This window comes from Nomascus leucogenys, chromosome 1a (assembly GCF_006542625.1).
Source record: "Nomascus leucogenys isolate Asia chromosome 1a, Asia_NLE_v1, whole genome shotgun sequence".
NCBI classification, from domain to species: domain Eukaryota; kingdom Metazoa; phylum Chordata; class Mammalia; order Primates; family Hylobatidae; genus Nomascus; species Nomascus leucogenys.
The window spans coordinates 50,587,144-50,604,962 of record NC_044381.1 but is presented as its reverse complement, the minus strand read 5'-3'; the positions used below and the strand labels follow the sequence as shown (position 1 = coordinate 50,604,962).

The 17,819-nt window shown below is 39.0% G+C and overlaps 1 protein-coding gene across 1 annotated transcript in view; it reads right to left on the bottom strand.

Annotated features, from left to right (window-relative positions):
* The window catches only part of RASEF (RAS and EF-hand domain containing), a 77,744-nt gene that overhangs the window by 47,149 nt on the left and 12,776 nt on the right, over window positions 1-17,819 (bottom strand). The gene's annotated exons all lie outside the window — the stretch shown is intronic.

The following is a 17,819-nucleotide window of genomic DNA, read 5'->3' as shown; positions in this document are numbered from 1 at the left end:
CCCACCCCTAATAAGACATGTTTCAGCCTTTATGGTCATAACGGTGGGTGTATTAGTCCATTTCATACTGCTATAAAGAAATACCCAAGACTGGGTAATTTATACATAAAAGAGGTTTTAACTCACTCACAGTTCCACATGACTGGGAGGCCTCAGGAAACTTACAAACATGGCGGAAGGGGAAGCAAGCATCTTCTTCACATGGTGACAGGAGAGTGAAGAGTGAGGAGTGAAGGAGGAAGAGCTCCTCCTTAATTACATCAGGTCTCCTGAGAACTCTTTCACTATCATGAGAACAGCATGGGGGAACCGCCCACATGATCCAAGCACCTCCCAACAGCTCTCTCCCTAGACACATGGGGATTATGGGGATAACCATTCAAGATAAGATTTGAGTGGGGACACAGCCAAACCACAGCAATGAATATACCTATTATGTTATGGTCAGCTAAAAATGACTTCATATAAATTCACATTTTTGTATATATTTGCATTGATGTCAGTCACAATTCTCCTGACACCAAATGTGTGGATTTTTTCCTCATACCAACCAATTCTCCAACATTTCAGAAACCAACTGAGTGTCCAACAATGCAATTTCATTCTGACACTACCCAGAGTTAGCACAGACCCCACAGGTTAAGGGATCAGTCCCACAAGACTGCTCCCCACTTAGATGCCAGTTACAAGTTCCAGGTTGCCACCTACACTTCTGACCAATCACCTATAAATCAGGGGTTCCCGTGACCCCCTCTTCAGTTCCATACTTTGCTTAAATGGCTCACAGAACTCAGGAAAACACTTGACTTAGGTTTACCAGTTTATCATAAAGAATATAACTCAGGATGGCCAAATGGAAGAGATGCTTTGGGCAAGGTAGGGGAGCAGAGTGTGGGTGCACAGAACAACACCCTCCCAGCTCCTCAGTATGTTCATCAATGCAGCAGCTCTCCAAACACTATTGTTTTGGGGGTTTTATGGTGATTGCACTGCACAGACATTAGAGATTACATCACTGGCCAATGGTGATTACCTCAATCTTCAGCTTCTCTCTCCTCCCCAGAGGTCAGGGATGGGGCTGAAAGTTCCAACCTTCTAATCACGTCAGTCTTTCTTAATCTTAATCACGTCCAGCCCCCATCCTGAAGGTCTAGGGGCCCCCGGCTACCAGCCTTCTCACTACCATACAAAAGACACTCATCACTCTGGAGATTCCAAGGGTTTTAGGAGCTGTATTCCAGGAAGCTGGGACAAAGACCAACTACATATTTCTTATTGTATCACACTATTTATTTGTGACAGTCCTTGTAGTTATTATTTAAAATCTTTTACTAAAAGATAAACATTTTCAGAGGTATTTCAAAAGAAAAATTAACCAGATTCAGTAGCTGATCTGATAGAGGATAAAGGAGCCAGCTGGTGAGGCTGGTGGTGTCCTTGACTCACAGTTTAAGAGCTGATTCACTGACAGGAATCTAGCATGATCTATGAATAATATACCCTTTGTGTCTAGTTAATGAAGCCTGTGTAACTCATCTGCTATAGATGGATGCTATAGCCAGGTGTAGGCTTATTAAGCACACTATTCCCCAGCATATCTATGCTTCTCCGGATTGATGGGCTGCATATTGGCCTCCTTGGACATCTTATATCAGAGACTCTGCAATCTGGCCTTCTTCTTCTGATCCTAGTGGATCCCTGCTTGCTAGTATTTAACACAGGCTGTGACTGGGTTGTGACAGCAGCAGCACTTTTTAAAGCAAAGAACATTTATAACAGTTGCAACAAGAAATACCAAAAATTTAGAGAACAGTCAATTCTTTGGGCATGAGATGATAACTTACCATAATACCAGCATCAAATAATTCTATCAATGTTCATTAAGTCCAGAAATGTTGGGGATAGCTAATAATTGCAGGAAAGCCAATCACTTTGACACACTGCCTAATTTAAAAATCACCTACAATGTTTGGATAATTCTTATGTGATCTGGTTCTGTGATTTTACAGTTTCTCCCCTGACAATGCACAACGACTTCTGTCTCCTGCCCCTGACATGGAGAGATTACTCTTCTCCAGGTGCTTGTCTAGTTTTTGGGCAGGCCACTCCAGGAACCAGGAAGTCTGAGAGCATTTCACAGCCAACTATGGTGTGACACCACAGTGACACCAAAGCAACAGCCACAGAAGACCACTCAGAAATCCTGAGCACCAAATTCATACCCACGTACTTGATCAACATTCCTTGGGCTTTTACCCTACTATTCTGTTGAAGGCAGCATTTTAAGATGCTATTAGGGTGCAAGAAAGATGACAATAATCCCAGGCCTCAGTAATTGAAAAGCCATGCAAACAGCCATCTCACAACTGGAAAAGAAGACACAGTCAGATAGAATACAATTCATAATTGTAATAAAAATAGTTATATGTAGCGAGTAGTCACCATATTCCTGGTAATGTGTGAGGAAATGTATATGCATCCTCTCTTCAAATGCTCACCACAACATCATGAAGTACCTTTATTATCCCAGTACTTCAGAATGTGACTATATTTGGCAATAGGTCTTTAAAGAGGTAATTAAGTTAAAATGCGGTCATTAGAGTAGCTCCTAATCCAATCTTACTGGTCACCTTATAAAAAGAGATATGAACCCAGACACATACACAGAGAAGATCATGTAAAGACACAGGAAAAGAAAGCCATCTGCAAGTCAAGGAGACAGGCCCCAGAAGAAACCAACCCTGCTGATATAGTCATCTCAGACTTCTAGCCTCCAGAACTGTGAGAAAATAAACTTGAGTTGTTTAAGCCATCCAGTTTGTGATGCTTGTTACCACAAATACCTAGGCAGTCCTAGCAAACAAATACCGTATAGGGCCCATGGTAACATGGTGGTGAAGTGGCAGAATAAGGATTCAAACTCAGTCTCACTGTGGGCCACCTGATCAACCATAAAATCATATTGCTTCCCTCTGTGTTAACTCTGCTAGAAGAAATGGAATTCAAAATCAATCCATAGACCTAGGAAACACTGAAAAACGTAAGGTACACATTAACTCTGAAGCTTAGTTAAGCCTGGCCCCCCAAGGTGTGTCCATGTGGCTATAAACTCTCCCAGACTTGCTCTTTTTTTTTGAGACTAAGTCTTGCTCTGTCACCCAGGCTGGAGTGCAGTGGCGCGATCTTGGCTCACTGCAACCTCCGCCTCCCAGGTTCAAGCAATTCTCCTACCTCAGCCTCCCGAGTAGCTGAGATTACAGGCGCCCACCACCACACCCAACTAATTTTTTTTTTTTTTTGTATTTTAAGTAGGGATGGGGTTTCACCATGTCTCTGAGACCATGCTGGTCTCAAACTCCTGACCTCAGGTGATCCACCCGCCTTGCCCTCCCAAAGTGCTGGGATTACAGGCATGTGCCACCATGCTTGGCCCCAGGCTTGCTCTTATAAACAAACTGCTTGATCTGTACAGAGGCCAATCATGATTCAAAAGAATTGCTCAAGGAAAATATTATTACTAAACCTGCAGTAGTAAGTCTCTTTATTTGGTGGTATAAGACACAGAAAACTGCCATTATCTTTCCCATCAGAGCTGAGCACAAATTCTGGTTGCAATAGTGAGCCATATTTATTACGGGGCAGTGAAAGAAAAATCTCTACTCTTAGATTGTCCAACGTAATTTCAATGGATCATTAACTTCTTTGCCTTTGTCATTTACTGACTACCAGGAAGATGCAAAGTATAAAAACCTGCTCTTTAATAGAATCCTGCCTGTCAGGGGGTCATTAAGATACCGTCACCTAGGCCGGGTGCGGTGGCTCAGGCCTGTAATCCCAGCACTTTGGTGGGTAGATTGCCTGAGGTCAGGAGTTCGAGACCAGCCTGACCAATATGGTGAAACCCTATCTCTACTAAAAATACAAAAATTAGCCAGGCGTGGTGGCAGGGCACCTGTAATCCCAGCTACTTGGGAGGCTGAGACAGGAGAATCGCTTGAACCCAGGAGGCAGGGATTGCAGTGAGCCGAGATCATATTACTGCACTCCAGCCTGGGTGACAGAGTGAGACTCTGTCACAACAACAACAACAACAAAAAAAAAAGATACCGTCACCTACAGTCTTTGTTTGCTGGCTATCTGTACAACATCAAAATGTTCAGAAGTAGACGTCTCAGTAGATTCCCTCACTTTCTGCAAATTTCTACAATGAGAAAGAAACATAGTGATTTATACATTCTTGGGTAATTTGTTGGTCCTGGAATTCATTACAGATAATTTCAAAAATAGTTTATAGTGAAGTATACAAATAGAATAATTATAGGAAATATCTGCCACTAACAGAAAATATGTCACATGGTTAACTGTTGTGCCAGGACTCCACCACGGAAACTCAACTATCTTGCTTTGCATTACAGGGCACACAGGGAGATCTGATTCCCCAGAACCCTTGGCCGGTAGGTTGAAGTCATGCGAATAGTTCTAGAAAATGGAATGGGTACAGAAATGGTATGTGTTTGCCACCCCCAGGCTTGACCTCTAAAATCGCTTACAAAATCTTCAGCACATTTTCTTTCATTCTTTCTTTTATCTTTCTTTCTTTCTTTCTCAATTTCTCCCTCTCCCCATTGCACCTTCTCCTTCTTTCTCCCTTTCCCACCTTTCTCCCTTTTTCACTCTCTCCCACTTTCTCCCTCATCCTCATCACTGAAGTGAAAAGCTCCAATATGGTTAAGCCTCGTGATAGAACGTGCTTGGATCCCTGAATCACATGGCGGAAAACTGCTCAGGAGAGCTACCTGACCACCTCGATCTGTCAGATACATAAGAAAAAAATGTTTGCATTGCATGAAGCCAGTAAGACTTGTTCTTTGTTACAAAGCCAGTTCTTTGTTACTATCAGCTTAAGCTTAGAAAGTTGGCATTATGGTTTCCTATTTGGGTATTTTATCATCTTCTTCCATATTAACATACTTCCTTACCTCCTTATTTGATAGCTTTACACATTAAGTATGTAATGAAACTTTTATGATCAGGTAAGTCTTAACAATCACTACCCACTCTTCTTTAGAAGGGAACAAAAGGCTATTTTGAAGTATTCATATACCAAAGCAGACATTTATTGATCACCTTATATATGTAGTCCAGGTGCTGATTTAAGCCTTTACATATATTATTCATTTAATTCTCATGACAACGCTATGAAGATGTTATCACTAGTATCCTATTTACTGAGGAGACTTAGGCAAGTATGTCCCTTTAGCAGAGCTAGGATTCCCACTCAATCCACCTGGCTCCAGAGTTGGGCTCTCTAGGGAAGAACTAGCTCTTCACACCAAAAGTAAGTGCTAAGCCAGTTTTCCGGGGTCTTAAGTACATACCTCCATTTAGGAAAATGTAATATAACAAGATTTTTAAAAATTACTTTGGAAGAGGACATGTTTTATTGCTACAAGGATTACCCACATTACAAGAGGACTCCTTGAAAGAATGAAAGCATGAATAAGATAACAATGAGATAACCTTACACAATTTAGTTTACTTAAAGCTATCTGGGGGAAGGACTATTACATGCAGTAGGCACAGTCCCACCTTCCATCCTGCCCCATCTGCCTGTGTGCTTTGCTTGGTCTATACTGTGGAAACGATGCACCTTCTGGGTTATGCCGAGAGACTGTAACATAACGCTCTTGGCCATTCTCACACCTGATAGAAAAAGGAAAAACAAAACAAAACAAAACAAAAAATACTTCCTCATAGCAAGAGATAATACCTGGTCCCTCTACGTCAGATTTATATGCTGTGCCTTGCCTGGGCAGCTAAATGCCTGTGGATTTCTCAACTCAATAAACTTGGCACCATTACTTGGTGCCAAGATAATCTTTTGTTCCCTCACATGAGTGTAGTAGTTACTGGCCTCTTCCGGTGTCCTAGCTTCTGACGTCAAGGGTTAAACAAGCAGAAACGATACAATGGCCACACACACAACTCTGTTTTCTTCTGGGCCTGACCCAGTTGGCACAAGTGAGTGCTGAGAAGGGTGACCAGTAGTGACAAGGCTTGAAAGCATTTTGAATTCATGAAGGACCCAGGGCCTCATCTAAAGCAATTACACTTGCACTCTCAAATACCATGCAGATCTGTTTACAGGTGTACTTGGCAAACACTAGGTAAAGAAAGATTAAGGATCAAGTCGTAAGCATTAGTCAGTCAAGACAAAAGCAGTCTCTGCGTCTGTGCTGAGAGAGCAACCAACACTAATAGACCTAATTTGTGTCTGAAGATATCAAGTGAAATGCAATTAGAGAAAAATGTACCTTGAATTATCAATGTTTTAGATGTTATTTATCTTCTTCAATAAATTATATGACGATTTGTATGAACGATGGTAGCAATGGCTAATTACTGATGAAAACTTCACAACTTAAAATTTTTAAATGATCCCTGGGAAATAAGAACCTTAAATAGCAAATATTCCCATTGAAGCTGAGAAGGAAATTATATGTAGTTGAAGAGAAAACAGGTATACTTAAGATGTATAAAAATGTTTAAAGGTCATGCATTTTCATAAGATTAACATTTTACTCAGAAGATCACATATATATTTATGTTTATATATCTGGAATGCAGTAGGGCTGGTATGTAGAATGCTTGGACACCACTGATCTCAGGACATGCCTGGGAACCAGTTAAGTACAGACAACTTCACTCCACACTAAGAAACACAGTGATCCAGTAGGGTGCTTAGGAAAACTGGCCCTTAGATCCCAAATCATGCTGATTTAAGCATTAAAATAGGGAGCTAAATTATTCAAACTATATGTTTTATGCATCTAAAACCCAGTTTTTGTAAACAAAAGCAGACAGTATTAAATGTCAATGTCTTCATCATTCTACACTAAGGAATGCCACAAGAACATTGATGCTAGGATCCTAACATCTGAACATGAGACACTAAACATGCATGCAATCCAAGGGGCACCATGTGAGATTCTGAAAATAAAATGCTAGGAAGCCAACCGAATTCCTTCCTGCGTAAAGCTCACACGATTGAAAAGTTCTGTGAGGATTAAGTACAAGATGCGCTGACAGCATAGAACAGGTGAACGTGACCAGACCTTGGGGTATTCCCTGAAGCATGCATAGATGTCAACTAGGCAGAAAGAGGGTACAGTAGGGGGTGGTCTCTTCCAGGCATCAATAGCCACAGGCTGTGCACAGCCTCAGGCAGGAGAACTAGGGCTGGAGAAGTTAGCAGGAGCCCCATGAGCACATCCTCAAGGACCGAAGGCGCACTGAAGGAGGTCGGCGGGGATGTCCTGAAAGGATGGGAAGCCATGGCAAGATTTAAAGCAAGAGATGACACGATCGAGTTTGCATTTTCACAGTTTTGGCTGAAGGGAGGAATTAAACAAAGGATTTTGAAATAAATGTGCAGAGACAAAAATAAATCTAAGGCCATTATCATTTAATCCAGAAATGCAGAACTTCAGGAATTGTCACTAGCTTTTACTCTAGGATAGGTAAAATTATAGACAACTAAAATCTGATAGTATAATTATTTCTCCTTCTGGGTAAGAACAAGGAGTATGTTCTTACTAATGTAATACCAGTTAACCTACTTTGATGCCCCAAACAAATCACAGTTGTTTAGTCAGTAAGTGCAAAGGTTTATCCTTTTTCTCCCATACAAGTTAAATAAAAAGTACTCTTTTAAAAATGTATTTTTATTACATAGTATGCATGCTTCCAGAATAAACCCCAAATTAACTAGAAAATAAATTATAAGGGCCAAGTCCTGCTATGCTACTAGAACAGAGCAATATTCATTCCCTTTCTAAAGTTTAAGTCTTGCTTTCTAGACAGGATGACCTCTTCCCACTAATAGAGTTGCCTACGATTGGCTGTGGTCTCAATCTGCATATAGAATGGCTATCTAGCTCTCCAATCTAGAGAAAACAAGCAACGGTCTCCTCAATTTGGCCAGAGCAACCAGCAGACTTAGAAAGACAACCTGGTCCAGGGGCTGAGGCTTCTCTGGCTTCAGTCTTGCTGTTGTCTGATGAGAGGAGTTTCTAATTTACATTTTAAACCACCAATGCCTCATCCAGGGCCCCTTAACCACATACATCTCCTGCAGGTAAAATTCTTTCTGGGTTTGTGTCATCTTGAGAAATATCACTTATCTAAGTACCTATTTTTATAACATTCCCCAAAAGGTATTAAAATGGAAATTTCCTGGAAGATGAGAGAGTTAACTAGATCCATTCAATGTCTAGGAACAATCCAGATTGCAAATTGCTTCCTATTTTCAATCACTGATATTTAGTTACTGGGAGTTCACCAATGGAGGCAGGAAGATAGAAACAGCAGGAAGCATCGTGCTGAAGGTTTACTGCAGGCACAGCCTCAAAACAACTAGGGCTTCTGCAGTCATAAATGAATACAGCACAGGATAAGTGGAATGGCCTGGGCAGATTTAAATGCTTCCTCCACCACATCTAAGCTTTATGACTCAGAGCCAAACACTTTATCTCTCCAGCTTCAGCTTCCTCAACCATAAAGTGGGTATAACAATAGAACCTATCACCTAAGGGTAGCTGTGAGGTACAGTGCATGGTACAATGTTGGTAATCCGTAAGTGTCAGCCATTGTTTCCATCCATTACTACTCTTGACTCCACTCCCCAACTGGGTTAAAAAGAAGTAGATGGTTGTCCCCTGTCCACGTCTGGGTGGTGTTTCAAAAAGGGCTCAAAGGAAGAAAACCTTGTAGTATGGGAGCTCCATGGACAGAAATGTCTTATGGGTGGCAGTACTCTGGGAACTGAAAAGGGAGAATTAAATTAGGTCATGTTCAAGGTCAGTCTGCAAAAGTTATAGTCCTTGGGTACATATCTTTCTGTGAAGCACCAGGTAGAAAATACTTTAGGCTTTGCAGGACATACTATCTCTGTTGCAACTATTTAGCCCTATCACTGCAGTGTGAAAGCAGCCTAGACAATGTATAAATGAATAAGTTTGGCTGTGTTTCAATAAAACTTTATTTACACTAATAGGCAGAGGGATAGCTGATCCTTGCTGTGCTGACCCGTTACTGTCTATTAACATAAGGCCCTGAGCCCTTAATGTGCATGGGGCAATGCAGACCTCACCCTTCCACACTCAGATGAACAGGCTTTTATTCACATCCTGCCCCAGGTCCAGATCAAACTTTTTCATATACAGAAGTTCATTCTGTTGACATTACCGTATGTATGTGCTATACGTGTGTACATGTATATGTAAGAATATGCAGCGCTTTATTTAAGAGCACTTGTCTTGCAATGCACATTTGCTCTCCCCATATTTCTCTTCTATCAACTTAACCTGAGTCAAGTTAAATGTAGGCATAATCTAGTAGTGTTAGTGCAACTAGGTATATTATAGTTATTTTTCATGGAAAAAAATATTCCTACTTTGGCAAAAAAGATAGGAGCTGAGAAGAAAAAAAGAAACATCAATTTTTATGTAAAATTTCTCTTTAGATGACATCTGTCACCTTCCCAGATTTAGGACAGTCCCAGTTTATGCTCGTTGTCCTGCATCCTTTCCACATTAAGCATCTAACTAGAATTTCCCTTTCATTTTAATCAACAAGTTGCATTAACATGTATTACCTATTATTAAACTATGTACCAACTGTACATTTAAACTTACTAACAGTTGCATTAAAATAATCCAGGGTGAATTTGTTGTATCTCCACTTTCACCTGTTAGTGTGTGAGACATCCATGCAGTGAAACAATGGAATAATATGTGGCTAAATCGGAAGATAATCAGGAATAAACCCATCTCTCCTTTCCCGACCTTTTCCAAACACAATGTAACTAAAACTTTCCTTTCGGTGGCAGGAAGCAGAACACTCACACTCACTGATAAAACAAATTAAGCTTGGACAAGAGAAGCTGCAGATAAAAAACTCCTTCAGGACTCAGATGGTGGTGGAGAAAGACTGGAAGCAACTGCCTCGGCCAACCACCTGGAAAGTCAGCCAGTTGTGCTCCTATCTGCAAGATGTGGGAAATGCTGCCAGGCAGCCATGTGGTCAAGTCAGTGGGAAACTGGAAAATTACAAGCATATGAAATATGTACAGAAAACAGAAGTTGGACAGGCCTGCCTCACAGCGATGGAGAGTACCTCAGATGCTCTTGCTACAGTGAGTTGACCTTTTTATATGGTTTAAGTGTATATCTAGTTATTTTATTGGATGGCAATGCTTTTATATTTTGCAGTAAATTCTTCTGGCAGCAACAACCTCAAAAAACAAACAAAAAATGGTGCACGCTTAATAAAAAAGTTGAGTACCCAATTTCCTTTCCTCAAAAAAGTAGATAAATGCATAACTGCTCCAAATGGTTAACTGTCATAGCCAAGAGGAGCATAAGGAGACATGACAACAAAATGGAACGTGGTGTCCTAAATGGATGCTGGAGCAACAACAAAAAGGGGACTTTAGGGAAAAACTGAGGAAATCCGAATATGGACTTTAGTTAATAATAGTGAATCAATAATCAGTTCATTAATTGTAACAATTGTACTGCATCAAAGCAAGATATTAATAAATAAGGAATAGTGAGTACAGGTTACATGGGAACACTATACCATCTTCTTTTTAAAAAAAAATAAAAAATAAAAAGCTTCTCAGTATTATCCTCCACCATGGTGCGCCACGGTGCCCCACAGTGATACCATGGTGCCCTACAGTGGTATCATTAGCCACGTGAAAATCAGAAAATATAAATCTCCTGAAGAAGCAACAGGATCTATGTCTTTTAAGACAACCGTATTCTTCAGAGTCTAAAATTTTACTCATGCAGCTGCAGAAGGCTTATTTACATACCACCCGTGAAACATGACTTTTTTCTTAGGTCAAGAGACTTGTTCCAAATTAATTCTGCACAAACTTTTATTACAGATTATCTTGTACAAATGCAAAGAGTGAAATTATAGCTGTGTATATTGCCTGCACTAGCAGAGAAAGAACTTCAAAAAGGTAAATGAGGCTAGTTTTATATCAGCGCAATGAGATGCTTCAAAAAAAGTAAATAAATAAACAGTTGCATCAATTCCAGTAATGGTTTGTTTTTTTCCCACCTACTGAATGGAATCAACGTTCAGGAAGTTCATTCTGTCAAAGATAAAACATACAATCTTATTATTACGAATGCTATTATAAATTCCGTGAAAAATAAAAGAATGAAGTGTTGTAACAAAAATTATATTTTCATCAAATTAAGAAATCTGTGAAGTAGAAACACACTGGAATTGGTGGCACATATAACTGAATCCAAATACATTTAATATTCTGCAGGCTGAAATGTTATCAAAATTTCAAATATATTTACACACATAATTACATTATCTAAACATTTTTGCAATAGTCATTTTCTCTCTTTGTGGCTTATCACCATTCAGATTTTGGAAATCTTTGAGCCTTTGAAGAAATACTTAGCAAATCATCATAAATGTCCTATTTTTTTTTTGTAAACTAGTCTTCTAAGCTTTCATTACATTTTGTTCAAAATCACTTGGAAAACTTTACTCAAATCACTCAACAGTGGGAACCATATAAAAGCTACCATCCATGTTTGAAGCTTTTTGCAGATTGAAATTAATTGAAAAGTAAGCCTGAAAACAGGAAAACACTAAGGAATTAAACAGATTAAATGATGAGAGTTCAAATGCACAAATGAAATTTTGTAATTATTATCTGGAATATCTGAACTTATGAGAAAGATCTTTTGAGGGTCTTCCTGTCCTGATTAAATTTATATTCTGTAACAATAGGATGGAATTGAGAAGTCCTATAATTTTGATGTATCTAAGTATTGGAAAACATTTAAAAGAATCATAAACAAACACAACTTGATAAGTCTCTTATAAATGTTAATAAATTTGTCAAAGTACTTGTTAAAGCAAGTATTTTGAAAGGAGGTAAAGACATAGAACCTGTGACAGTCATGGACTGAATTATTCACATTCACATATGTTAACATTTACATGTCAATACCAAGACAAAAGAATTTACAACATCCTCCACTTAGAATTTACTCTACAATTATAGTTCAACACTTGAGTGTTTTCTTAATTAAAAAAATTATGATCTACGCAGAAGAGTCAACTGCTGATGTCAACAATTTCAAATTTAATAGTCAAAAAATGAAACCATAACTCTAAAGACTACAAGCAATATTATAGAAAAAATTAAGAATACGACCACATTGAAAGAAGATGTATTCTTCAGAAAAGTACCACTAATTCTGGCATTAGAGATAGATATAGATAATTAGCATTAAAATACGTGAATATGTTCCAGTACTATTTTGCACATGCAATTATTAATATTCACGTAAGTGATAAGAAAATTTTTGCTTCAATGTACATAAACCTTTTATATATTTTACAAATAACTTTATTTTTAAAATTTTTGACTAGAACTAGTATACAGGACCACTATATAATAAAAACAATTTGTCAGATAATAAAATAGTATTTTGATAAAATTATATAATTTAAAGTATATTAGTTATCCTCATTTTATTCTCAAACAAGTCCTGGTTTAGGGAATCAATTCTGTGGCCACTCTAGTTTCCCATCTCATGTCCTTCACTCTTCTTCCATCCTTAGGTGCTCAATGTCCTCAAGTATTTTGTAGAGGGCTCACTACAAAACATGTAACTTTTCAACAAAGAGACAAAGTTCACATGAAGCATGTTTTCTTGACTGATTTCACATCACTGTTCTGGTTTTTTTGTTTTGTTTTTTCAATTTTTGTTACTGCAAAAGTTGAGACACAAATTCTTCCCTCCCTGGTCAAAGTACATTTTAATCTCAGTCTTTGATCAGAATCTAAGCCTTTCATATATGCTATCTAGAAGCCAAATGCTACACATCAGTCAAGGCTTTCCCAAAAGTCACCTCTGAAAGTTGGCCCTGAATACTCCAGCCACAGGGAAATCCCTCCCCTCCTATCCCCTGCCACTCTTTATCTGAGTTCTGTGTATTGAGTTTTCTGTGGATGTTTTACCTTCCTGGTTACCCTATCAGTCTCATATCCATTGTGGCACCTGGCACCTATAGGTTTGACCTGCAGCAGCTTCTCCATTAATAAATGAAGGAGGCAGGAGGTCTGGGGAAGAAGGGCTCAACATGAACTGATGGGGAGAAGGTGGAGTTTTGTACTGGATCTGTGACAGGCTGAGAATTCTGACTCAGAGAGGATAAAGAAGGCAACGGTGGGAAGGAGTGAGCAGGTAAGCCTTGCCTGCACAGGGTTAGGGGGAAGATGAACTACGGGAAATATGATTGCCAAGATAAAAAGGGTCTCCCTGCTGAACACAGTGAGAAAGTAGGAGATTCGAGAAAGCACAACAGATTCCATCTGAACTTTACATGCACCAGCATGCACCAGTCTTCAGCGTACTGCTGCCTACTCCACTATTTTTTCCCTTTTCTCCTTTCACATTGTTTTCAATGGGGATGCGCCCACTATTTACCATATAACAGATGCTAACAAATCTGAAAATAAGTCCAACTCAAGAAACTGTCTGTCTTGCTGGTATCTGGAACTATTTCTGACACGCAAAGGCCCCTTTATTTTGTTCCATGATATGGTTTGGTGGTGTCCCCAGCCAAATCTCATCTTAACTGTAGCTCCCATAATACCCATGTGTCATGGGAGGCACCTGTTGGAAGGTAATTGAATCATGGGGCAGGTCTTTTGGTGCTGTTCTAGTGATAGTGAAAAAGTCTCATGAGATCTGATGGTTTTATAAAGGGCAGTTCCCCTACACACACTCTCTTGCCTTCAGCCACGTAAGACGTGCCTTTGTTCCTCCCTCGCCTCCCAGCCATGTGGAACTGAGTCCCTTAAACCTCTTTTTCTTTATAAATTACCCAGTCTCAGTTATTTCCTCAAAGCAGTATGAAAATGGATGAATACGCTCCACCTCAGATTTGTGTTTTTGTGGGCTGAGGTTGCTGAAATCTCAACATCAGCTGAATGGCTAAACCAATGTATCAAATCTTGAATATATTTTGAATATACTTCAATAATAAATGTGTGGGCATTTTTAACAAAATAATATTTATATTTGTTAATAACATATATGTGAGTTCCAAAAATAAATTACATGACTCTACGGAGATCAACAAAGACAATATATTGCATACATAGATAACTTACCACTAGCTTCTACAAAAGATAAGGATTTGCTTGTCATTCTAAAATCTCCAAATGATTTATTAATACACTAGAGAATCATGAATACCAGTAAAGAACAGTTTTTCTTTCAAAATCAGTACATTCTGGAATATGTAAGTGCATTCTACTTGTTCATTCAATAGCAAATATATTTCCTGAATTAGCACTTATTATATATTGAATACCTACCACTGATTATTAAATAGTTGGCATTTAATTCTGAATTATTACTGGTATCATGGAAAGATAGCTGTTCGGTTCCTCATCACATTTTGTTAACAGTTAAATAAACCTTATGCTCGAATATACATAACACTGGCAAGAAAATTTGTTAGAATTCTACACAACCTGCTTTGGCCTTTTTATTTTATTTTATATATATTTTTTTGAGACAGAGTTTCACTCTTGTCACCCAGGATGGAGTGCAATGGCACGATCTCGGCTCACTGCAACCTCTGCCTCCTGGGTTCAAACGATTCTCCCGCTTCAGCCTCCCAAGTAGCTGGCATTACAGGCATGCGCCACCATGCCTGGCTAATTTTTTTGTATTTACTAGAGATAGGGTTTCAACATGTTATTCAGGCTGGTCTTGAACTCCTGACCTCAGGTGATCCACCCGCCTGGGCCTCCCAAAGTGCTGGGATTACAGGCGTGTGCCACCATGCCCGGTGCTCTGGCCTTTTTAAAAGCCTATTTCAAAGGTTACATTAGTTTGCTATGACAGTTAATGTAATTAAGCATGAAATTATTGTCTATGACATCTTTGAATTATGTTAAAACTATTTATATATGTGATATTATTTCTTTAGTGTCCCAAAAAACATGTCACTGAATTTTATAATCTACTTTTAATTTTAAGAATCACTGATTTTCACCTACCTACCTTGCTACCTAACCATCAAACACAAAGTCAGTAACAGTGTCCCAGTCTGTTTTATGAAAAGATACAAAAATAGATCAAAAGTATCAAACCAAGTAAAATTAGTTGTAGAGATTTTCTTATGAATTTCTTAAACACATTTCCCCTTTGAAATAAAATGCTGCCGACATCTCTAATTTGACATTTCAACAGTTAAGGCCCTTTGAGAGGCTCCTGGTCTCACTCCATGGTGCTTGGGGTACATTTTCCACAAGGCAGAAGCCTCCTGAGACAGACCCCACTGCCCATCATCTGTCCACTCCACTGCTTTCCCAGCAACCTGCTCGAAAGTTTAATTACTTTTTCATTTGATTTTCTGCAGAACGGAAGGGTGATTTTCTGCAATGTGTTTTTAAAAAAAGGTAGCCAAAAATCTCATTAAAATCCGACTTTGGCACATTATTCAAGGATCAGTTGTTCTGCCACTGGTCCATTTTTGTGCTCCCAGAGCCACAGTTCACTAAAAGAGCAAACAGCCTTCAGATCTGCAAACACCATCTGCCAACAGAGTCTGACCTCAACCCCCAAGAAGAGTCAAGAAAAGAAAAACCAGTCTTCCCTTAATTGAGTCATCATCTTAACTCACTGGTTCATCAGATAAGGAAAAAGCAATTTCAGTAAGCTGTATATTTACATTTATCTCAGTTTATATTTTTTTATCCCAAACCTTTAACATTCCATTGGATTGGTTTCCAGCTCTGTGGTCTGAGCTGCACTCCTCTCTCACCTGCTTGGATAATAACATACCCTCTGGGCAGCAAAATGAATGCAAAAGCTACTAAAGAAAATGGAAATAAATGCCTAATTGTTGCTTTAAATCCAAGTACTATACAGAAAGTTGTCATAAAGTTATTACAATAATTTGCATGAGTGGACAAGGAGAATCAACAAAGCAGTAGTATTTGTTTATCTTGGTGTGTAGTTTTTTAAGCATTCCCCTAAGACTCAAAAGAGAAAGGATTAAAAATAATTTCAGTGACCAACATATGAGGTGACTGACAGACTCCAGTGGATTCACTCAGCATGAACTATGCCCACTCCTGGCTGGGCGCCTACTTCTTATTTGTATTCAAAATAATATAACTCCATGTTTTGTGCTTATCTCTCTAAGTGGCTGAATTTCTAAAAGGATAATTTAGAACTACAGTGTCTACTTGAGGAACCTCCAAAATAAACACAATTGAAAAAGGAGTTAATGTATGAATAAAAATGGAACAGGAGTAAAACTACAAATAATATTAATATTATAATTTCAAAATGATGGCAGCACTCCAGCTATCTGAAACTCAGGTATCTGACGCCAAGAAGAATCCAAAAGGAGGTTGGAAAGTCAGAAAAAAAAAAAAAATGAAAAACAGCCTCTGAGACACCCCTGCTTGGTATAGGAATAATCTACATTCAAACAGGGCTTTTAAAACACGATTCTAATGTATCTGATAATTTGTTTTCCAAAACTTCAACAGACAAAAGACCCAGGAAGGAAGGAAGTACTGATAATAGTAAAACGTCATTTGGCAGCCTGACGGCAAGGACAAACACTCCACACAGTAACTTAAAAAGCCAAGCTGAACCACCATCTCCACCAATCCCTGGGGATATCATTCTACTAACTCCTAGGATAAAACTAGACTTCATAGGATGATCCTGAGTTAGCACGGAAAGCTTCAGTGATTTTGCAAACAATTTTTCTGACCAATGCATTGCCCACGTCCACATGCTTACCAAAAGGCTTGGGACAGATGATAACTGCAGTACTATGTGTGACATCCATGAAGTAGAAATTATCCAAATGGACATTTTTAGTAAACTGGATAAATCAATTGTGGTATTTTCACACTGTGGAATAGTCTACATCAATGAAAATAAAAGTTTGAAACTACAAGCTCACAAACATCATGGTGACTGAAAGAAGCCAATGCATTGTATGAACCTATGTATGTAACATCAAAACAGAAGCAAAGGACAATGACTCCTCTGCAAAGAGGGGTCTGCAGTGATTGAGGGGGGACCCTGGGCTTCTGCAATGTAGTAAAATGTTCTGTCTCTTCACCTGCATTCTGATTTATTCAAGCATTCCATCTGAAAACTCAGCAAGCTGTGCACTTACGTTCCGTGTGCTTTTTTTGCATGTGTTTTTGTCTTTGAAGAATACATTCACAAAATATACAAAATACTTGGGAGTACATATGACTGTATCCTTAAGGTAAACTCAGTCATGAACATCTCAAAATTCAGATATCAAATAACCAGAAGCACCCCAAGGCAAAATTTTAAAGTCAGCGAAGTTTATCTCTTCTACCTCGGTTCAGCAATTTTTTTCTGGGTCTTTTCTGCCTTTTTGAAAGCATCTGCCCAGCAGATGTGGCCACATCCAACACTCTCACTTCTCATTTTCTCAGCAGAATTTACTACACACACAAACCATTCAGGGATTCTGTTAAAAAGCAGATGCTTTGGTGAGTCTGCGTTGGGGCTTGGAGTTTGCACTTCTAGAAACGCCCTTGACTAGCAGAGAGAAGATGCGATTTAACACCAGTGCCTGCTGAGCTGCTGGAAACTGAATAATGAATCTAGCAGCTTTCTTGCGGCTGCTTTAGGACCTATACCTGGTGGAATACTTCTGGCTTCCCTGTGCTCTCATATTACATCCCTGTTAGT